The sequence below is a fragment of the Lissotriton vulgaris genome, chromosome 2_1 (genome assembly GCF_964263255.1).
Source record: "Lissotriton vulgaris chromosome 2_1, aLisVul1.2, whole genome shotgun sequence".
Lineage (NCBI taxonomy): Eukaryota > Metazoa > Chordata > Amphibia > Caudata > Salamandridae > Lissotriton > Lissotriton vulgaris.
Genome location: NC_141687.1, coordinates 482979267 through 483004296, shown reverse-complemented (window position 1 = coordinate 483004296; position 25030 = coordinate 482979267).

Here is a 25030-nt window from a genome sequence, read left to right as displayed (position 1 = left end):
GTCCACAAAAAAGAAGAAAAAAAAACAATTTGTCCACAAACAAAATCTTCTTCTGAAACATCTTCAGTATCAACAGATTTCACCTTAGCTGGGAATGTTCCCCTAGATTTACACATGCTTGTAAAATGTCTTGCATTTGGAGCATACAGTTTTCAATGCTGAGCAATTCTTTTCATTGGCTAAATGCTCAGGCTTATCACATCTGTAACATTTTCTGATGATGAATTTACTTTTTACCTCACCTCCTTCTGCTTTCTCTACAAGTTTCTTACTATCATCTTTAATGACATGTGCAACAGGTTGCTTATCCTTTTTGATAATTTCAACACACTTCAAAGAGTGTTCAACATGCTTTGCCACCTGTAGCACTTTGTCAAGAGGAGGTTCATCAGGCATCCACAACTCCTCCCTAACCCCTCTCAATATTACACCCACCATAAACTGATCTCTAATTCTCTCATCAAGAAGATTAGCAAATTTGCAAGAGGATGCTAGCTTCCTTAGGTGAGTAATAATAGTCTTGAGGGACTCTCCTTCAGCTTGTAGTCTTTTCGCTAAATTATATCTTTCCAATATGGTACTGACTTTGTTTATCCAATTTCTTAATGCAAACTTCAAATTCATTGAGACATTGGGACTCAGTGTCATTCAACTCAGGAAGATGATAATATAGGGGCATATTATCAAGGGGGTTTATCTCCGCTTTTTTGGCTTTGAAAGCCAAGAAAGCAGAGATAAAATTATCTCCCTATTACCAAGCTGTCGCTAACACCAGTTAGTGACAGCTAATAGGAGATAGCAACCATCTTGGGCCCCGCTTTGCATGTCAGTGATATTTATCACTAATGACATGCAAAGTGGGTGTGCCAAGATGTTAGCGACTGGAAACAGTCCCTAACATCGCTATCTCCTATTACCAAGTTTTGGAGATATTCGCGCTAAGCGCGAATATCTCCAAAAGCTAACACCTGCCCTGAGCAGTTCTTAGCCATGTTATCCAATGGGAGGTGGATAACATGGCTAAGAGCATTTGCTCGATAATGCATGAATATCGCTGACTTTTCAGCGATATTCATGCATTGCGGCCGTTTTTTATCGCATTTGCGATAAACCTTGCTAATAGCAAGGTTTATCTGCGATAAAAATCGCCGATGTGCGGCGATAATTTTTGTCTCTAAACAAGTTAGAGACAAAAATTATCGCTAGTTGTTGGTAATATGCCCCAATATATTTCTCGTAGCCCACCAGTGTAGCAGTAGTGAAGACCTCCGTTCAGCACTGAGTGAAGTGCCACACACCCTTGCATAACGTTTGAATACTTTCTTCCATTTCTGCCACTTCATGGGAGGATCCCCAGGCGACACCAAGAAGAAAGGAGGAGCTGTGATATTTTGTATAATGTGGATGGAGAAAAATAAATAAATAAATCACTAAGTGTAACAAGGTAAGAAACTGTATTGGTCGGCAAGAAGAGTATGAGACACAATGATGATTCCATCAACGAGACTCTCTTCAGTCCTAAGGACATAAGCTGTGCCAATCAGCGTGGAACATGAATGACACATGCAAACACAAAGCTGTGCTCATCAGCGTGAATGATGAGCCTTAAACAAAACAAACTGTGCCTATCAGCATAAATGACAACAAAGAAAAAATATATATATAATTATAAGCAGTGCCAATCAACGCGAGAACTGAATGACGCAGAAGGACTCAAAACTGTTGCAACTGAATCAAGAATACTCGTTGATATGTGTGCGCATCACAGAGAAGAAGCGCAAAAAACGTGGACAAATACAATTAAAATTATCGTTATTATGTGTGCGCATCACAGAGAAGAAACACAGCAATCTTGAATGGCGAAGAGCAGTACTCTGCGTTGCTAGGCAACTTACTTGCCTTGAGGGATACACCCCAAACCCAAAATGGCCGCTGAAGACAACGTGTGGCTTTTTAATGTGGCATCGAAACGTGATGATGTTGTTCCTCTGGAGTCTGCACAAGTAGTGGTGGAGCATTGAGATGAAGAAGAAATCCAAGCTACCACAAGGACACGTGACAAGCGAGCGCGGCTTTTACACCTGTAAAAGCTTTCTTGCAGCGGTTGTACCCAACGCCCAAAATAACCTTCCTTCTTTCAACAGTTGTACACAATGCCACAGGCCCCTGCACACACTGGAAAAGTCACTGGCAAGAAAGCAATGCACTTAAACGAATGAGCAAAAAATGTATATATATAAACTGCAGTCTTTCCTGCAAGCGCCAGACTCTACTCTACAAATCACTGTCAACTCTGCCAAAGTCAACAAGCCACAAGAGCTGTAGTTGGACACTCAAGAGTCTGTCAAAGTCCTTAACCTTTCATGCATGCGCTGTGCAATGCAAGCAAATAGTTGTAAGGCATGAGTAAAAGATGAGAAATACTTCTCAAAAGTAATAAGGAAAAGACAGTATCATGAAGTTGGAAGCTAACAAGCTTCAAAATGAATTAAGTATACTTATAGATGAAGGAGGTAGCTATTGGGATCTTCTTGCCAGGTTTAAGAAACTGTTGACTACACCAGTGGTAAGATACAGTTATCAAGATGAAATGATAATGCCAGGCAGATGTGAAAAAGTAGATTGTAGGTTTATTGTAAAGGAAGAAGATCCCATCTAGGCAGTAAAACAAGTCAGGAAGCTGCCCAGTTACATTTTCAAAAGGTAACATTCCAGCTCATAGTCAGCAAGCTGCACCAAGGGCATTGTGACATACATTCTCCGGGACATAGACTTCAACAGAGATGTCACAGGTGCAAGCAGATGCCACACTGGTATAAATATTGGCCCTCAGACCTCAACTCTTCAGTACACATCTGGACCCGTGGATGTCTTGGGAGAAAGACTGTTTTGCTGCTTTCAGCAAGAGGTGCTGCCACTCTGCAACCATATGGTGCTGCCCTTCTTTCCTATTGCCCTCTGGCCTGGGTGAGAGGGACTGGACTTGCATCCTGAACCTAGGACCACCAGAGGGACTCCAAGGGCTAATAGGCTGGCCTCCTGATCAAAAGCCTTAGGGACATAATAAACTTGCACCCTGCACCTCGATCCAATCAGCTGTGAGTACAGCCCTTTCAAGTGATGCCACCCCAGTCCTGGATCCTTGGCACTGTGCCTAAATGTGTGTTCAGCCCAATGTTGGAGCAGCAGAACCAATGCTTTGGGGTGCATTGGCTCCCAAAACTCTGCATTGTAGCCACTGAATTAAGCATTGCCTCACCAAACTGCAATGGGACACTTTATGAGGCATCTCTAGTGCAGTACTTTGCATTATAATCCGCTCGTCAACGGCATCTGCAACACCGACAAAGTTCTTTGCATCACAAGCCTCAAAGCTGCTTCATTTCCAGCCACTGGGTAACCCGTCCATGAAAGAATAATCAACAATGACAGGGGACCCCACATCACAGCTTTGTAGTTCCTAGGAACCACTGCTGTGTGGCACATCCTCAATGTGGGACTCTGCATTGCTCTTCAACCAGGATTTAAGGTACTTTGGTCAGCAGGGGCTCTGTAGCCAGCCCAAGCTCTATCTCGGTCGGTCTGAACTTGTGACATTGTTTCAGGTCCAGTGCGACCAGATTACCACAGTTGGGTATTGTGCATTTGGGCGCTATTGTCACTTAAACCTTTAAAATGGCCTATCTCGGGTTCTACTGATTGTATTTTTGTCACATTGGTTTCAAACTGTTTATTAGATTGCTTCTTATCTTTCAAGATTGGCAGGGGATTTTATTTGTATTGTGTTTTTACTTTATAACTGTTTGAACTGATGCATTGATACTTTACAAATTGCTTCTACGATAATCCAGAGGGATAGGGCACAGGTTAATTTGAAGTTTGTTTGTGACTTTACCCTGATAAGGAGAGGTATGGCGCAGGGGGAGGTGTGGTTCAGTAGCCAGAGTAGCTGACTAGGACCGTGGGGCTCATGGAAGCTCAGCTCAGCACCATGTAACTCTGGACAATAGTTCATATAATCTCCCCAATGGCCCACAGCGCCTTGAAAGCTTAAGGGTTGATATGTTTGCGCTTTACAATTATGGATTATTTATTATTTATTCATGAATTATTCTTTGTGGTAGGTGCTTCAGTAGAGTTGCACCCCCCTCAATCAGTAACCCAGTTTCATGCAGTCTGCCTGGGGTGCATGCTAGAGTCAGGCAGAACGAAAGCTGGTTGCTGGAAATCAATGGGGCTAATTTGATTGGCAGGGCCTGTGTTGTGGCATGCCATGTAGATGTGGGTGAGGAGCTTGAAGTGTGCTCTCTTGTGTATCACGAGCCAGTGGAGTTACCTAAGGTATGATGTAATGTGAGGTTGGCTTGGGCGATTGAGGACTATTTTGACTGCTGCTTATCAAATGGTCTGATGCCTTTTTGTGTGTTTTTGGGTTATTTCCGCTTATAGTGTGTTCCTTTAGTCTAGTCTACTGGTGATGAGTTCTTGGATGATCATTTTCCTGTTGTTCTTTAGTAGCCACTTAAAGATTTGTTTCAGCATCCTTAAGGTGTTGAAGCAGGATGAGGCATGTGCGTTGACGTGGGCAGCCTGTCTAGTTTATTGTCTATTATGATTTTGAGGTTTCTTGCTTGTAAGCAAAGTGCGGGAGTGGGTCTGAGGCCCTTGGTTTGGTCCAAGGTGAGGCGTCTTTCCAACAGAACATCACTTAGCTCATGCCTGAGTACAGTATGAGGCAAATAGATTTCATCAAGGTGGTCACTTGTTAGGTATTGAGACCAAACACTCACCTGAAATCCAGGACCACGCCTGCATGACCGTCTGCAGGGGCCATGACTAGTTCTCCAACCCTCACAGAACCCTCCCAGAACAACTCTCTCAGCACTACTGAGGAGAACAGGAGCCCTGGCAGGTGTCCCAAGGGAAATAGGATTGGGATGAGAGAAAAGAGAAAAGAGAAAAGAAGAGAAGACACCGCTTTGATCTTTCACCTGGGCCAGCCAGGATCCAAGTTTGGGATTGCATGACTACCGTTAGTCTTCTTGACCTTAAACAAGAACCTCAGTTTAGCTGTTTAGCTAAAAGTGAATGTATAGATATCTATATATAAAGCCATCATACTCTGCTAGGCCTAGAGAATTATGTCTGATGTTGGTTGATGCTTATCATAATCAGGAATTCACAAAGTGTCACTTTTTCCCCAAGCATTCTCTCATCATAGAGATTTTTAAAAGCAAATGTTGGCGACTGGTTCTATACAAAAAATAAGGAACAGTACAATATATGATGACATGCACGTTTCCACAGTATGTACTAATATATACACATGCAGAACTCTGTCACCTGTAAATGACTTGTTGGGCAATTCATATATTAGAGCACTGCGCTGATACTTCTCATGTGCATAATAAGGACCAAAAGCCCAGCAATAATATCAAGAGTCTAATGCCCATTTATCAAGAGTCCAATGCCCAATTAAAGCGATATTTGTACATAAGGTTCATAAACTTCATGCTTTTAAAATAATGTCTGTATGAAAAATAATATTCTGGCCATACAACCATGAAAACATGAAAACGCTAATATCCAAAAGCAGAATACACTCAACGCACAGTTTTAGTAAAATGGAAATGTTCATTTAACTGACACGCAATGTCAATTACAGTCCTGCTGTTGTGAAGCATGAAGTTCTTGGAGCCAGTTCGATGATACTACTCGGATTCAGGAAACCCGGAAGAATCCTTGTTAGAAATGGGATTTCTGGTTGGCTGCGGCTTGCGCCAAAGTCGGGCAGAAACCACCACTCTAGTTAGGGCAAGGGAGTTACGCTCCAAAGATAACCCCTGCTCACCTCCTTGGCGATGTGACACGAGCAGTAAGGCTGATCCCGGATGCTTTGTAAGTTAAGCATTTCCGCACGCACCCACCAGCAACAACATCCCAGGCTCCCCACAAAAGGAAACTCCACACAAGGTTATATATAAAAATTGCCTTTGTATTATACCAAACACATTAGATAATAAACACACAATTTACACTGTGCCACTGGCACGGGCAGAATTTACACGGGATTATATACACAGGACCGGGCCACATGGACCACTGTCAGGAATTAGCACTTGGTAGAACTAGCACTTTGTAGGAATAGCACTTAGAACATAGAATGATTGTGGCACCAAATAGCAAATGTAGAACACAACCAGTAACCACCAGTAAAAGGTAGGTACACCCTACGCAATTCTAACCACCTTAGGTGATATATCACGCAGGGAACCATGAACACACTAGCATAACTTATACTAGGAAAATCAACCTCCTATGAATAAACACAAATTGAGAGGTGTAGGCATAAAGCATTGCATATTATGCATAAAATCACATTAGACAAGTAATCACAATTGCGCCAAAAATCACATAACTGACCCCAGGCAAACTTGGCCTCTCGGGTGCTCACAGGCCAAATGTCCAGAATGTCTGGGCTAGCTGCGCAGGCAGCCCAAGAAGAATGCGCAACAGGCCTAAATCATGCAGATGCCCACTAAGTGTTGGGCAGCTGGGGAACTGAGCCTGGCACCAGCATGCCTCCTGGCTCTCCTTTGGGCTTCCAAATAACACAGTGCCCAAAAACAACGTGGGAGCCTTGCAGGTTCCCGGAATAAACAACTGTGCCCTCAGGAACCTCGTGGGCTGTAAAGCAACAAAGGCGTCACACTGGGGGAGCGGCCTGCTGCCACCTGGGGCCGCTCTACCTCCAGAAATGCCCCCGAGACGTTGGAGCCCGCAGGCTCTAAGTCATGCAACAGCTGTGATCCTCGTGGGCTCCAATTTACCAAAGAATGCCCCACTATGTTGGAGTCCTGCTCAGGGGACCCGTGAAGCAAAGGTGCCTTCTGTTGGAGCCGCTCACGGACCAGACGGGGCAGCTCGATACATGACAGGACACCGTGCCTCTCTCCGGCACTCCGAATCTGCCCAGAGCTCTCTCCCAGCCCGTCGACACTCATTGGGCTGCTCTCTCTTGGGGATGCCTCCTCTCTGCGGCAACCGGGGCTCTTCTCGCCTGCTTCTTTTCTCTGTCCAACCCAGCCTGGGGTAGGCTCCCGCCTGGGTCTTCTTCTCCATCCACACTGGGTACCACGGCAGTCTGGGGCTCTCTCTCGCCCCGGGAGCCCTGGGGAGAGATGCCAGCGTCTCGCTGGCGGTGCAGGAGCGCGGGGTGGGCTCCCATCCACTTCCTCTTTCCCCTTTTACTTCCCGGTCGCCACAGGCAGCGCGGCAGCCCTGAACGTTCCTCCTGGCTGATGCAAGCCGCTACACGGGGTAGGCTCCCGCTTAGGTACTAAGTCCCTGGCGGGGTGGGCACCCGCTAGGGCAACGAAAGTGGCAGCAAACACAGAGTAGCATCCGGAAAAGGGATAATAAAGCGAGGTGGGCCCCGTGCCAATCAAGGGGCCAAAAAGCGGCAAATAACAAGGTGGGCACCAGCGCCTAGAATCAAAGGATAGGGGTATCCCAACGCCGGGGAATCTCTCAGGCTAGGGATCGCCGCTCCTGGAAATTAAAGCGCTTGGCTGTAGGGAGAATCCAGCACTCCCAGGGCGCTACAGCAGAAAGGTCCTTTGGGCAAAATTGAGGGAAGTCCTTAGGAAGGCAGTGGGGCAAAGGCTGGGCCAAGGGGCAATCTCACAGGGCCCTCCAGCAGGGAGGCACCACCCAGTGGCGGTATCCTCCTGGCGCCCAGCAGCAGCAGGCCCCTCTTTCAGGTCAGGAACAATAGAACATTTTCATGGGGTCACAGCCCCTATTTTCTTTGTCTCAGGCTGCAGGGTTAAGGAAAAACCAGATGCAACTGGTTTTGGAGCACTCTGTTGTGCTCTGCCCCTCTACCCATTCACAGGACAGACAAGGGACATCAGACGCACCACAGGGGGTGGAGCCAGCATTGGAAGGCCTAGCCCTATTCAGTCCCAGGTACACTCCTCCCTGCCATCAACATGCAGATCTCTCCATTCACCACCGGGGTAGAACCATCCTGACTCCTGGAGCCAGGCACACCAGCCAGCTCCAGCCAATCACAAGCCAGACTGTCACTTCACATTTATTACACAGACATGCCTGCTTCTAGAAGTGACACTTCCACACTAGACACATTAACGCCCCATGCATCATCGCGCAACATTTAATCTCACGAGTTTGCACATACCAACCTCGACCCTGCACTCCCCACGCATCAGGAACTACCATGGACACACACATTCCCTATGCACTCCTATGGGAGGGCAGGTCAATCTCATAACATGCACTCAGAGTGCTCACGCACTTTACACTGGGACACAGTGTTAAAGTGCACAGAAGCCAAATATCACTAACACCAGGTCATAACTAAAAACAAAAGTTTAGGGATGAACCTGCCAGAAGGGCCAAGTTCAACAGTACTTGACGCGGTTGATGCGTCCAATGCTGGGGGAAGATCTGGCTGAGCTAATGACGTGGCAGATAAACAAAGCCAAGCGCAGCATATTGGGGGGGTGGCTCTTTATAGCCAATGAACAGAGCGTTGCCGGGCGTGTTGTTTTCAAAGTGTTTGATGACATTATACTCACATGTGACCAACTTGTTGTTATTCTCCGGTCTTGTGGAAGGAGTGTTGTCATGGCAACCAGAAAACAAAGCTGGTGTGAGGTTTACAGGCGTTCATTGGCTTTCTTTTACTATAAAAATAGGGACAGCCATGAATGTACAATACATAACAACATGCATTGGCAGTAGCAAGTATTTTTGTAAAATCAACCATTGGCAACATCAGGAAGACATGAACCATTCCAACAAGAGATATACCTTAGGAAAATACTGCAATATGATTTATGTGGAGACCATGGGGGTGTTGGCAATGACACAGGCCATTGCATCGGTGCCATGTGAATTCCTGAAAACACTTCGCTCATGCATGCAGTGAACTTGCTCCTGTGTTTATTGTTTTGTTTGAGAGGGATGGTTTCAGTTATGTGTTTTTGGCTCATGTGAGGATGTTTAAGTTGTGAGTCTGGAAGACTTCAAGCTGTAGAATCATGTAGATCTTGAAAAGATTTAGTTTGAGTGAACAGTCCTGCAGGACTTCGCAGATGAGTTGCCGTCTTTCAGAGGATTAGGGAGGCATGTTGACAGTTTGGGTTCTTCTAGTGAGGATGGAGCAGATCCATTTGAGGGTGTGTACCTGGATGCCTGCTTCATTGAGTCAGCATATCTGGAGAGACAGTGTTGAAGGGTCTCGGAGGATGAGGGATGTCGTTTCCCTCCTGTCAAGGAGCAGCTGGAGGTTGTCCATTGCTGCTTTGAGGGTGGTTTCTGTGGTGTGATTGGGTCTAAATTCTGATTGTGTTTCAACAAGAAGCTGGTGATTGGCAAGAATGTCAGAGAGACATTTGTTGATGAATGTGTCCAAGCTATTGGCTGGATAAGGAAGGAGGGATATAGCTTAGTAATTCACACATTTTGGGGTTGATTAGGATTGCGGTGAATCCGCATCCTCCGGGCCGGCGGAAGCCACCGCCAGCCCGGAGGATGCGGATTCACCGCTGCGGTAAATGGAAAGACCCCCCGCCACATTAGGATGGCTGGGGGGTCAGCGGCGGACAGGAAGACCGTCCGCTGCTTTTCCGCCGCGGTCGCCTTCTGACCGTGGCAGAAAAGCTCTAATAAGGTGGCGGTGTCTATTAGACACCGCCAGCCATATTAGGATGAGCTTCAGGACTTGGCTTTCCGTGGCGGCAATGCTGCCACAGAAAGGCATACGGTATTTTCTTTGGAGGCCCGTTGCGGGCCCCCAGGGTGAAGGGGGGGTGGGGAGTGCACATGGGGGGTACCTATGGTACCCCCCTGCATTTGAATGCACAATGCGGCAGGCACCGTGCAGTGCCTGCCGCTTTGTGCATGCAAATGCACAGCATGCATATTTAACTTTGCGGCATTGTTAAATATGTGGGATGTGACCGCCAGGGTGGCGGTCACATCCTAATTCCACAGGAGGGACCGCCGCTACCCCTGCGGACGGTCCCTCCACCTCGGGGTGGCGGACGGACGCAGGTCCCTCCGCCATCCTAATAGGCGCCATGGTTAGGTTGGTTAGGAGGGTGTTGATGGTTTCTTGTGTCCATAGTTTTGGGACTGCACTCATGGAGGTGTTGAGGATTGGGTAAGGGCCTTACTGATAGCAATCACTCCTTTTTTGAAGGCATGATGGGAATAGGGATCCTCTGGGGCCCCAGAGTGTAAGCTCTTCATGAATGCTGTGGTTTCCTCTGCGCTGCTGGTGTCCTATGTGATGATTTTGTTGCCTTTGTTCATCAATGGGAGACTTCTGGTGAGAGTCAGGGGGTATGGTTGCTCAGCAAAATTGCTGTATATGGTTGTGATCTTGCTGTAAAAGAAATTAGAAAGGTCATTATGAAGATCCTGGGTTAGGTTGATGTTGCCAGAGACAGCTGTGGGTGGGCTTGGTGAAATGTTTGATGATTGAAAAGATTTCTTTGCTGCAGTTAGAGCTGACATTTATTTGTTTACCTACTCTTCCTCTTTCTCAAATTAGCTGGTGGTACCTTCTCTGGGTGGCTGTGGAAGCACCTTTTTACATTTCCCCTAGAAGCAGTCACATAACCAAAATCCCAAACCAACTGAGAAAAATAATAAAGATAATGGTACCAAAACAATAAAATTGTAAGTAGATTTGGAGATATGCATTCAGGTAAAAACAGTGCCAAAGAGAACAAAGTGCCAATCATAGTTATGTGGTCATGCTGGACCAGGTCGCAGACAAAGGTCCAGGGACCATGATGGAGTACAGGTCAGATACAGATACCATGTTCTTTCTAATGGAGAGATTACCTTCTCACTCAGTCCAATTTGAAACCCGAGGCCTCACAAAGATCTTCATATCAGCAGGGACTGTGAGGAGTTTGTTGTTGACGTAAAGAGCAGGTCACACTCAGAGCTTCGTGTTAGGGGTGGACTTGGGCAGTTGGTGATGATGCAAAGTGCAGATCACCTTTAGAGCTTTACGTTGGTGGGAGATGTTGGTGGACGGTTCTGATGCACACAACCTCTGTATTTTCACCTGGAGTCTAGTTTTTGCAGTTTGCAGGTCAGAGCAGTGCACTCTAACACCAGTCAAGTGTTCCGGGTTTGGGGAGACCCCTCTTAAAGGTCAGGACTCACTCCAGCAGTGGTCAGCAGCAGGCTACAGGCTGGTGTAGTTGTACTGGTCAACTGGGCAGTTACAGGGAAGGTCTCACACAGTTTGGTATGTCCTTGTTGCTCAAAAAAGGGGTCCGCCAACTGATGATTATAATAACTTCCAGGATCTTGTGTTTAAGGCAAACAGGTACAGTCTTCTTTCTTCAGACAACAGGGCAGTCCTTCTTCTGAATCTTCCACAGTTCCAGGAGTGTTCTGTAGAGAGGTTCTGAGTGTGCCACATTTATATCCAGTGCAATTCAATATGTTGTGGTCCCTCTCTTTTGTTTAGCCCTAAAGTGGTTCTGGTCAGTTCTTTCCCCTCTCTTGGGTCGGACTCCAAACAGTCTAGGGTAACAAAGGGAAGGCAGGCCCAAGCATAAGCTGTATTTGCCAGTGACATGGCAAGCAGCTTCAGAACTCAGGAAATGGGTGGGCTCAGCCCTCAGGCTACTACCCTTTAAAACTCAGGAAGGGCTGTGTACAACCCCTGGTCATCCTACTCAAGAGAGGATCACTTTTCCCCACACCCAAGGCCTTTTTGTCCGCTGTCTGCAAGGAATACACATCCCACTACAGGAGAACCATTAACAGCCATTAAACCTGGGCACTGGTAGAAAGGCAAAAAAGGCCAGCTTTCTTATAGTGGCATGTTCAAAATGGTATCTTAAACCCTAGCTTTTACAATAAAAAGGTATTTAAATTACAAATCAAATGAGTGGAAGAAATATTTCTCTATAGGCTTCAAAACTGAAGTTATCACTAATTAAGTGTAATAAGGTAGCCCAGTGTTAGTCTATAGGCGAAAAATACCTTCCATAATGAAAAACAACTTTAGGATTGTTTTACTGCCAGGAGATATAAAAACTAAGTACACTTGTCTTAACTTTTAATTGCCATGCACCCTGCCCTTTATGCTTTTATGACCTACCTTAGGGATGATGTAAAAGTATTAAAATGGAAGGTGTAGTCCTGGTAAAATGTTTAGCATGCCAGTTTTAAATAGCAGTTTAAAACCAACACACAAATTGCAAAGTTGGCCCCGGAGACATGCTTGACCTGCTACTTTAGTGGGTGTCTCAATGAGTGCTGCAGCCCACTAGTCTTATTTCACATACATGCCTTGGGTACATGTAGTGTCATTTACCAGGTCTTCATAAGTAAATGTTGTAATCAGGTGTATACCAATTTTACCATATTTAGGAAGGGAAAGCACAAATGCTTTACCTTGGTAAGCAGTAGAAAAATGTGTTGAGTCTTAGAAGCCAACAAAAATGAGTCCAGCAAAGGAAGATTAAAGTCTGGGGTGACCCTGCAGAAAGGGCCAGGTCCGACACAGACAACCGAGCTCCCAGTTGATATTTGACACAATGTTATTTTTTTTTTTAGAAGGGTTATAATTAGTCTCATCTCTATCAAGATCAAGAGATACTTGATGAAGCCTGATGAGGCCATAAAAGCACAAGTTAAACAACTTTTCCAACATTATAATTAGACATGCACATTAAAATATTTGATCAGTAAAACAATAGTTGGGTATAATAAATATCCTAAAAAAAATACAAGTATCTCAATCATTCTATGCAAATTCATGTTTTAAAAAGGCAAGATCACATATCATAATGGGGAAGTAGAGTGAGTTAGTTGGACTTGCTCTTTCTTTAAAACTGCTCGTCGTGCACACCACATGGAAAACAGATGGTGGGACACTGAATAAGTAATAGGCGTACCACAATCCTATTTTAGGATCCTAAAAACTGTGAATAATGGGAAGTTTCAGGATTCCGACATAGCTTTAGTAGCCAGCGATATCTTACTTCCTTATATGCTGGACAGAAAAACAGTACATGTATGTCAGTCTCCGTACAATTATTACAGGTCGAACAATTTTTTGTGGAGCTGCGCCCCCACTTATGAGTGAAGGCACGTAAGTGAAGCGCACCATGCCTGAATTGCAAATAAAGTTTTTGGGCAAGAGACGAGTGTATATCGTCTATAATGAGTTCTAAACTACATTGTAGTTTGACTTCTAGGAAAGATGATGTAAGTGTACCTGTCCTGGGGCCCCTCAGTAGTAGGTTAAGATTATGATCCTTGAAATTCTTTATCAAAACCTTCCTAGGTGTTGACGGATAACTAGCTTCGGCACTGTTCCATAAATCTCTCATTCCAATGAATATCAAGGAGTTCCTAATGTGGGTAAGCCAAGAAAGGTATTTTACTTGCTCCATTAAGGTTTGCTACTTCCCTCAGTTCCTCTCTACACATAGAAGGCTCATGGCTGCTCCGTAAACGGCACCAGTATTGCAAAGAGTCTGAGGGCAACCTCCAATTTAATTGGGCTTACTCCAAAATTCATTCGGAGCGGGGTGAGTAGTGTGCTTTTGGGAAGTCCCAAAAGTTGCCTGAGGAATGAGTTCTCGGTCTTAGCAAGTTGTTCAGATGACCCCATATTTCTGCCCCATATAAGGCAGGTCCTGTTGCTTGTGCCTTATATATTTCCAGGACTGGCCCCAGCATCTTATGAACACACTTCCTCTGCCGTTTCACTAACCCCCCTGATGTTTGTGCTAGTCTTAAACAAACTTTCTTGATTTAAACACCCCACACCATTTTCTCATTTAGAGACAATCCCAAGTATTCGCATGAAGGGACTTTCTCTAAGAGTTCCCCATCTAGTTGGGGATTGTGTTGTTTAGAGTGCCCTGCATTTAAAACCATATATTTGGTTTTATGGGTGTTGATTTCCAGGCCCCTATTCTGCAAAATGAGTGTAAGATGTCCAAAGCCCTTTGTATGCCCATCGCTGATCTCAACAGCAGCAGGGCGTTGTCTGCAAACATCAAGGCAGGTACCTTGCGGCCCACTAACTTAGGAGCATCTATGTCCCCTCCTGTTGTCAGGCCCCCACTAAGCCATTGATAAAAATACAAAAGAGAGCCCGAGCCAGAACGCACCCTTGCCACACACCTATCTCTATAGGTATGTGATCAGTGAGCTCTCCGTTCTTTGCGTATCTGATTTGGGAGAAGTTATGTTCATGCAGTCTTTTCCGTATGTGACATAAGTACGGGGGTGCTCCCAAATGTAATAGAATAACCCATGATCTCCCCCTGGGGACTAAATCGAAAGCCAATTGTAGGTATACAAAAATCATGTAGAGGCTGCCACCCTCCAAGATTACTGTTTTCAACGGTATCAAACACTGATCAAGGAGGATTAGCACCACAGTTTCCCCATGGTCGAGGATAGTTCTGATGTGTGGATGCAACAGTTCTGTTTCAGTCCTGTAGTTGGCACGGAATCCTGATTGTATCTCATACAGTAGGTGGTTTTGTTCCAGGAATTCGGTGAGCTGCTGGTTGATAGCTTTCTCAAGTACTTTGGCTGGGTAGGGGAGGAGGGAGATTGACTGGGAATTTTTGAGATCACTGGTGAGGGCAGAGGCTTTCTTTAGGAGGGGTCTGACGTCTTCATATTTCCTCTCTCCGGAAGGTTACTTTGGAGATGGTGTTGTTGAGGATGCTGGCTAGTTGTGTGCTGACTGGTTTTGTTGTGAGGTTGTAGAGGTGGTAGGAACAGGGGCCCGTTGGTGCCCCGGGGCGGATGGAAGATATGATGGCTGAGCTGGTCAGGCTGGTGAGTGGAGACGAGATGGTAATGGTTTGGCTGAGGATCGCTGGTTGGTATAGGTCGTTGTAGTTCAGGGTGGTGGGATGGAGGTTGAAGTTGTTGTATGTGCCTGCTGTGAAATTAGTCAGAGAGTCTGTCGCAGAGGTATTGGGAGGGGTCAATGGTATTCTCTTTGGCTTAAGGTTGGAGAATTCTTTGACTATTTTGAAGAGTCCCTTTGTGTGGTTGACAACGGAGTCAATACGTGTAGTGATGTCTGTTTTAACTCTAACGAAGATCTCAAAGTAAAACTGTCCGTTTTTAAATAAGAAAAAACCACACAGCAGTATCCTTTCTACAGGCCATCTTCCAAGCATAGCCCTCCAGTTTTAACTCACACCAAATATATAATATTAATAGCAAAAAAATCATCCTTTTGTGCCTAACAGTTGATCATGCACAAATGTGTAGTAGGCTCCAATACCTGCATTGGGGGAACGAGCCAAGGAATCTGCGGTTAGTGAGCTGACTAGGTGGACATGTGGGAAATTATTTGAGAGTTTTGGTGAGTGCAACGAGGCACTCTAGGAGGTAGGCAGGCTGATGGATTTAATTGGCACTTGACCTGCAAATCCATACCTGCAGCAACCCCTATCTTCACTGATTTATTTAGCGTTTCTCAGATCCTTGGTTTGGCTGGTTCTCCTAAGCACAAACCTTGCCAAGATATGCATAAAGCTCCATGGCCCCGTCCCTGGATTTTATGGATGGAAAGATTTAAGGGGACCATGGGGGGACTTTGAGGAGCCAGGCATAATAGTACCTTGGCCATTGATCTTTGGTTGAGCATGTTCTAGTTTTGGGATCAAGAGAGATGGCTGTTTGGCGAGGTGATCTTTGGGCCTTATCCATTTGGCCAGAATTTGATTTGACCCAGGACTCCTATTCTCTGTGCTGTCATCCCGGATCGGGGCAATCGTGAGCACAATAATTGTGGCCTCTGTCATTGAGTCCCAGAAAGCATCTGCTGGAAAAATTATACAACCTCCGGATGGGCATAAAAGTCTATTTAATTTTGGCTTTTGCCTCTTCCTCTGTGTTGGTGGAGCAAGTGACCTGCCTGATGCAACCATCTTCCCCTTCTAACCACTGGTAATGCTATATTGCTCTACCTGGCTGCTACCCATTGTAGGAGGAGATATACAAATGTACAAAGAGAGATAATGGCACCTAGACACCTTCGGTAGCAGTGTGCAGTATATTTTAAATATAATTTTCATTTAATTTTCATTTCAGTTAAATGACTTGTCTAATATTAATTTTCATCCCAATATATGACTTTACATTAGGCTAACATGAATTTATAATCAAACAATTGAGCATGGGCATTGACAAACATTCCAAGTAGTGGCACGGCATACTTGCAATCATCTAACATGAGTTATTGTCTCAGTTATTGTCCCAGCTACTAAGTACACTATTGGGTGACAAGAAGAATCCCAGTTTGTGATCTAATTATATTTATGATTCAAAAACTGCCCTAATATGCACACAAGTGCCAATTTCTGAGATGTCTCCTCATTCTAAGGGTAAACAATAAGAATGGAATCAGTGACATAAATATTGCAACTCGTATTTGCTGTATCCCATAGTATCTATAATTCCTTGTTCAGTGTAACTTAAGAGGTTTCCCCACAGAACTAATAATGAAAACATGGGCTCTCTAACAGAGAAAAATATTCAGCATTTTCCTACAACCATGTAAGAACAGTCACCCTTAGGGTGGTCTTCCCCCAAACCTTTTTCTTCGTACCTCTGCTTTTTGCTGAATATTTTTGTTGGCTTCAGGACTTTTTACACTTTACTCCTGCCGACCAGTGTTGAAGTGCATGTGCTTTTTTCCTAACCATGTGTGTAATTGATGTATACATGATTGGGATATTTAATTTAATTGTAAGTCTCTTGTAACCATATACCCAGGGCCTGTAAATTAAATTCACTGAGTGTGCCACCCACAAAAGTAGCCTTTCAAACTTGTCTCAAGCCTGCCACTGCAGTGCATATGTGTGCAGTTCGAGTCCACTTCGAGTTAGAATTACAAACTACTTGCCAAGCCTTAAACTCTCCTTTTATTACACTTTAGCCACTCCTAAGGTAGACCTTAGGTAGGACATTTACTTTTGTCAGAGAGTTTTACATAGTGACAAACAGCTATATATGTTTTTCACTACTGTGAGTCCCACCCCTCCCATAGGTTATCATAGGGAATTCCTTAATACACTTTTAAGCTGTAATTTCGGATCAGAGAGGACGGACCAGTTCATGTTTCATATCTTTGGTATGGTAATGATATATCCCCCATACAGGTGAATTTGATTTTAACATTGCTGTTTTAGAAATACCACTTTTAGAAAGTGGAAATTTCTGTGCACTTACTGTTCTGTAATGTACAGAAATGATGGAAGTCGTTTCAAAAAACGACAGTCGGCACCTCTGTTTAGTTTGTCGATGTATATCACAAATGTCCATATGCGTGATCAATGTAAAACACTGTGCCATCCACAGTGCTACTCAGTACAGGGAGAAATAAACAATTCCTCAAAGCACATTAATTATTGAAAATTAGACAACAGAGCACAGCACAAAAAAGGTTCCAACTGACAATCAAGTCTTCCCCAATGCAAACCAAAGCTTCAACTATTTAGAATGGGAGCTGGTTACTAAGCCGTACAGGATTTCGACTTATGTCAGTAATTGTTTAGAAGCCTGATACTTTGATTTCTGATTCTTTTATCATGACAATCCTTTCATTTGACCGGCTTCACTTTTAACGACTACTTGGGTATATCGCGCTATCTGGTTTTATACCGAAATTGCTACACACATTTGACCATTTGCATTGAAGAAGACTTGATTGTTTGGTATTGATTTTTCTGCATACAAATACCAATTCAATCCTTGAGGAAGTTGCCTAACGACGAAACACGTGTCGGCTGTGTATTTGCTACATCTACGTGTCAACATTTTGGAAATTATTGATCAAGATTATGTGAACCTGACTTACTATTTCTGAGTTTGGAATTAAAAACATTACTGGCTTTTGCTTGTCAGTTGGAACCTTTTTGGAACTTACTGCTTTTTTGTGGCTTGAAGACTGTCCCCAATACCCATCTGGGGTGGGTGACAGCTACACTGTGTGCATTCCCTCTAGACAGCCACAAACCCAGGAAGGCTGGATGTGCCTGAGTACCCATCTACAGACATCCAAATAATTCTGATTGCCCTGCCTGATCAGGATGGAAGGGAGGGGCTAACAATAGGTAGAATCCTGTCCCCACACAAAAGCTGAATTGCCCCCTACCCCCATTGATAGCCTGGCAGACAGGGATGGATTGAGAGGATATTTGTGCACTTCAAAGAACACTTTTTGAAGCCACCCCCACTTCAAGGCCTTTTTTATTATAAGTGCTGGGTCTCTGACCCCCTAAAATCAGACACTATTGGACTTGTAACTGAAGATGTGCCAGAAGAACTGCTGTTCTGCTTAAAGTACTTAACTGGAAAGCTGATCCGGAAGACCTGCTTTTCTCAGAAGGTGTATGCTGAAGGCATATGCAGCCTGCAATATGTTGTTTGCTGGAGTCGACTTTGTTAGTGAGGCTTCATGAGTCCACTAGTGCTGTTAGTAAGTACTTTGGAAGTTATTCAGTTGGTTACCAAATATTATAATTGTTTCAAAAGAGCACCCTGAAACATGTTTCATTGAAAAAATTGCTTGAAAGTCCAGGCCAACGCATCCAGTTTTAATGCATAATATAGAAAACTAATTGTAGATCATCCCCGGTCTGAGAGTTGCATAGCTACAGATTGTGACAGCATAAGACAAATGTATAGCTATCTGGCATCAGGTCAGTGCTAGTATTATTTTCTTCCTGGAAACAAAGGATTCAATGCTGTTGACACATTTTTAAATAGCGCTGTCATACCACACTGCAACAAAGTTGTCCATAAATCATGTTCTCCTCAAATCCAACCGATAATTGTTTATTGATCCACCTTGAAATTGAATATCTTGGAACACACGGTCCTCAATTCCCGCACTTGGATTTGTTTGCATGAGCATCTGAAACATTCTGAGAAATGCGACTTGCACACTGTTCACTCGCCTGTGTTAAAAATAATACATTTTCATAAAGCTGATATTTTCCCTTAGTGTATCCTGCACCAGTGACTCCAGGGCCATTCCATTTCTTTCTTCTCTTACAAACCAAGCTCAGCAGTTAATAGCACTTTATTGGGATGACACGGATTCAGCTGTGCAGGGCAGCCATAAGCATCCGCCTGTTATCTCCCGGGACAAGGCATGTGACCTCTCTGATAAATACAGGAAAGGGACGGTGATAGCCGAGTGCTACCGTGAACTTGAATACCAACTGCGGGTCAACACAATTTATCCCATGTGTCTATGATAAAAACAGATATAATCCTCTTCCCGTATGAAAGGTGCAAGTAATACTCTCTAAGGTAAATGGCGCGATATCGTTTGTTTTTGACCATTATTAACGTTCAGCCGTACTGTGTATTACTACACACACGAAATTGCCTTTTTCTCAAAGGTAGTATTATATGAAATAAAGGATAAGTGCAAAGGAGGTGACGTATTGCACGAGACTGGGGAGCATGAAGCAACGAAGTTCACTAGAAGATCCTTCAGCGGCATTGCCTGATGCAGTTCGGATTCTTTTTCTATTTCTGTAGTTTACCGCGTGAAAAGCCGTCATATTTGTAGGGCAACACAGTGGCGTTCAGCACTTTTTTTGTAAGCAGATTGTACTTAATCAACCACTGGCACTACCCGTTGCAAATTGTGATGATCCCGTGTGCACCTAACTCTAGCTGGAAACAGATACATTGTCACACATTTTTGCTCTTCCCTGCAACCTCGGAAGCGGCCTTTCCCCCAAATAACTGCAGCGTAAAAAGAAAAAATCAAGCATTAATTCTAATGTACAAATTAACCTATTTAATTGCGTTTTCTTCTCGTGAAAGACACTGCTCTTAAATGCACAGGGCACAAATCTATAGAGTCACGCTGTGTTTAGTGTGACAGGGCCGTGCAGCACATGTTGTGGTTGGCATTCCACCGCAACACCCATTGAATTTGACGCTGCCCCCTATTCTCAAGGGCAGCCTAATTAGGAGGTAGCACTAAAATTAAGACATCGAGGAGAAATGCTTTATTTCTCCTCGTTTTTGCTTTTTCCATATGTGCTGCAAAGCAGCACACATGCAAAATGCAAGATGCCATGGTTTGTTATTGTATAGGAAGGTGTCTCCTCCTGTACATAAACAAACCTCCCTGCTTGCAGACACCCTTGAACTCTGGTGCAAGGGTGCCTGCGTTGGCACTAAGTTGTGAATATGGTACAGCCTTGCATTTCTGAAGTGACGGAGAGAGGCGTTAAGCCGAGAAAGCTAACGCCTCTCTCCGCTACTTCCTTGTGAATATCCCCTCCAGTTTAATGTTTTTTAAAAGCACCAGCATTATTTTCGAAGAATGCACACATACATATTCAGCACTGTTGTTTCATCTGCATTCGTAATATCAGAACACCAATTTATTTCAAAAGCATGAGGGTGAGTTTTAAAGCGTTATTTGTAGAAATCACTATGCCGTCCGTGTAAGTATAGGTTGACGCTTCACTTGTAATGTTTATAAAAATGAAGTATCTCTCTACACTGTTTTTCCTCTCACTTCATAGAATCAGCAGTATTCACAACGCATATGGCTACATTTTTGCAGCATTGCTGAGCTTAGGGCTGAGTGCAGATTTGTATTTTAGGGTAAGTTGCAACTAGAGAGCTCCCAATATTTTAGTTACACATAGACATTCCAGTGATCTATATAGCATTTTCAGCTGGATATTGTTCCAGATATCTTCCTTTGAATTTGATTTTATTTCTTTAATCAAACCTAAACTTTTAAATGATCTCAAACTTACCATCCACTAGGACGTTTAAGTACTATGGGGCAGATTTATGTTAACTGGCGCATCCCGAGGGATGCGCCAGTTAACATGCGCCACAGTGCGCCACAGCTGCGCCACCCATGGTGCGCCGCATTTATGATGCGGCGCACCATGGGGCAAAAACAGCACAGATGCGTCACGCATCTGTGCCGTAAAAGTGACGCATTGCTGGAGTTGTGTCGCAAGCGCGACGCAGCTCCAGCAAGGCTCGGGGGTGCCCTATCTGACCAATGCTACGGCAAGCCTTACGCCTGCTTCAAGCAGGCGCAGGGTTTTGACGCAGCATTGGCCTAAAAGTGACTGAGTGAAATCTTATAGATTTCACTCAGCCACTTTTGCGAGGCGCACCTGCCCCGGAACGCCCACCCTGCGCCGGAACGCCCACAAGCGGCGCAGGGCTTTACAACGTGACGCATCTGCCTAGATGCGTCACGTTGTAAATCGGTCGTAAGGATGCGCCACGTTTACGCCACAGTTGCGTGACGCAAACGTGGCGCATACACAACATAAATCTGCCCCTATGTATGTTATGTTATGTTAACTTTGTCTTTTATAGCGCACGGCTACTCCATGGAGTGTCCCGGCGCTTTTAATACAACCATCACAGAGTAACACAACACATTGAAGCAAGGAGAGGCAGGAACAGAAACAGACTACTGGGCAAAAAGCCAGATTTTAAGGCCCTTCCTAAAAATCAGCAGATTAGAGGTGCTGCGAAGTAACAGAGTGCTGCTATGTACAAAGATATTACCACTATATGTCACTCACGCTTCCTTTTACTGTGCTTATTATGCAGCTGGGTGATGCATTGCTAAGACATTTAGAACTACCACTGACAAATGCAACTTTATCTTTTTGCTCTCTTCTGCAATGCATATTACAAAGTGAGTGAAAGGACAACTTTTTGGAGAAGGGTCCTACTTTTCTGATTGGTATCAATTGGGGATTCTTGGCACAGGGTGGTGATGCCATTCATAGTATAACGTGTGTGTTTTTTTGACCTGAAGTGAAGATCCCTGATATTAGGTGGGAATTTAATCACTGACATCTGAAAGGTAGCACTAACAGAAGGGGGAGAAGCTCGACATACAGTAGTAATCCCTGGCATGTATTTGAGATATCACCCATATTATAATGAAGTAGTTACTCAACCACTAGCTAGGACTCCCATTAGCTAGATCCGGTAGGCATCCCAGGAAGAAGAATGGGACATTTGAAATATGTAGTAATTGTGGTATATGTCGTAATTCCTGACGTATTGTAGGGATATAGTGAGTGTTCCTGGCATGTTAGTTGATGCCTAGCAAACAATGGGATTCCGGTCACTGGCATAAGATGAGCATTTCATTCAAACATTTCTGGTGGCCACTTCTGGCTGAAAATGACCATAATCTAATGGCTATCCTTGACAGTTGCTAATCATCCCAGTCATATGGCACACGGGTGCAAAACCCCTCCAACATCCCAAGCCTCAGAGGCAGCGTTGATTTTAAACATTTTGCCTGCTTGGTTGAGTCAGTTTGAGGAAATAGAAATTTTACATGGTCAATGTGTCCCCTGCGTGTGCCCCACGTTTAGTGTATGTGCATGTCACCCATGCATTTTCCCTCTCATGCCTGCAATAATGATGCCTCTGCATTTCCGTCCCACATTAGAATGTCAGTTACCAAGTCCCCCATGAAAGAAACGTTAATTCTGCACTGAGGCCTATGTTACCAATGTATTTGCATTGTGCACGTTTAAAAGTCGAGATGAACCCGTTTTGTGGCTCAGCCTGAGCCAGTCTCCGAATTCAGGTTTCTTGCCTCCAGACACTCTGAAAGCTGCAGCTCAGCTACGTATCCCTGACCTCTCGCATACTTCTGGCTCAGCCGAGGGGGGCCCAGCCTGGCCTGCCAAGACAGTATTTTGCACACAGTTATCTGCATGCTCCACAGAAACACATTCCTGCTTAGTGAAGAAGGTAAACAGAACCCGTCTGCAGAGATAGGGCCTAGCCTTTCTGTCTCCGTTTAAGTGATTTACAGAGCTTGCATCCATAGAAAGCCCATGGCCCCCACACAATGCACGAAGAAATATATGCACACACCGGCTCTTAGTGATGAGCAACCTTTGCTCGAGCGACCTTTACTTCAGACAATACATCCTCCAAACTTAAGATATCAGATAATACCAGACGTGCAGGTCGTCCTGACACTGAAGGCTTCTCTACTAGACCGAAAGTCAGCTCCCCCCAGCTTCCCCCAGTTATACGTTAATTGCACGTCATGACCAAGTTGCGTACACAAGTAGGGTAAAGGTTCCAGCTGACCATGCAGACCCCCTCCATGTATCCACCCACCTATGACTCACCTATGACTACTCAAGTGAACGCCTACATGTACGCCTCCTTACACGCCCTCTTGCATGCCCACATGCTCTTATCTCTCTCTTTCTCTTGCTCTGCCTGGAGCGCTCCTCCTTCTCTATGCAATGCAATGTATATTCCATGTATAAATATTGTACTCTGTGAATAAAGTTCAGAAGACCCTTCCTGAACCTTAGTGGTGATGGAACCCGATTCTCCCTTAACTCGAGTTACTGAAATAAAGCCCTTTTGAATCGGACACCACGGACTCTGCCTCTCATTATATGCATGACCCTTTGTTTAAATATAGATATTCTGACAGGGTAATATTTAATTTACCACATAATTCTGGCGCCCGAATAGGGACAAGTCCCCCTCCCCATGCGCCGGCGATGTAGGTCCAGCCCTTGCCCCCTTCTACAGCCGTGACGGACTTCAAAGTGTACACGCCAGCGGGTCTTCCTGCTTACTCCCTCAGGCCCACGGAGGAGACGGACTGCGACCAGGCATCCACACGAGGGGTGAGGATTGCGGACCATCCCAACCAGAGCCCAAGCCGTGAGAGAGCAAGGTCCGAGGTTTCCAGAGGCCCACCTGTTCCGAGGCGCATGCGCAGTATCGAGTTCACGCAGTATCGAGTTTCCGAGGCCTTCAAGTTCTGCTTCCCAGTGAGTACCGCTATAGGGAACGCATAAAGATTCAAGACGGGTTCATTTATTTGAGCTCGGTAAAGACGTGTCTGTTCACACAGGCACGGTAAAGACGGGTCCATTTCGCTGGGCACGGTAAAGACGTGTCTCTTTACGAGACCGGTATGGTTGTACTGTATTCCAGTGCATAAAGTTACCTGTTTTCAAGTTCATGTTTTTCTCCATGTATCTGTTTTAGTGTTTTAGTGTTGTAGTGTGAATGGTTGTTTCAGTCAGTCTATTTTGGTGTATATTGTGTTCTCATTGTGTCGGTTACAACATGCCACTGTTTTCGAAATTACGTCAGATAGGGACCAGGAAAGGAATACTCGAAGAGTCAGTTCCCGTCCCGCCTAGAGACACACCTGGTCATTTCATGTATAACAAACACGGGCTAGATGCCATATTGTTTTTAGACTTATGGGTAGATTACACGAAGGATTTAGAGGAGAAGTACAGATGGCCTGCCTCAGGAACATGGGATTCTGAATGCATTATGAAAGTAGAGGAAGCGCTGTGGAAAAGGAAAGTAAGACCGTCTCAGAAAGATGCCATTGAGTTATGGCGTAAAGAAGCGCATAGGAGAGCTGAGAAAGAATTCCACCAAGCAGAGAGAAGTAAACAAGCAGCGGAAAAAGCCAGAGAAAAAGAACTGCGGGAGGAGGGGGAACGGGTCAAGGCAGAACAGGCTGACAGAGAAAGAAATGCCCTCGTTGCTGGTATTTATCCCATCCTCTCAGAAGAACTAGCTAAAGGGACCCCCTCAGAAATACCCCGTAGGTCGCGTACGCCACCACCAGTACCCTTTAGAGTACGTAGAACGAAGCCGACAGCCTCTGAAGCTTTTATTTCCTCCTATCTAGAAGAGCCCGCATCGGACTATGTAAACCCAGAATTCCCTCCGCCCCCATCAGCGGCTCAGCTCCTACAGCTCCAGCATATCGTGAAAGATGACGTAGGGCCCGGGGCAGTGGGAGGGGGGCCACCGCCAACGCCACAAACACCGCTAGGGCCACCACGAACGCCACAAACGTCATCAACACCATTTAAGTATTCTGTAGGAGTAACAATTCCACGTTGTATATACGATCCAGTACCAGGAGAGGGTTCGATGCTCGTGTTTT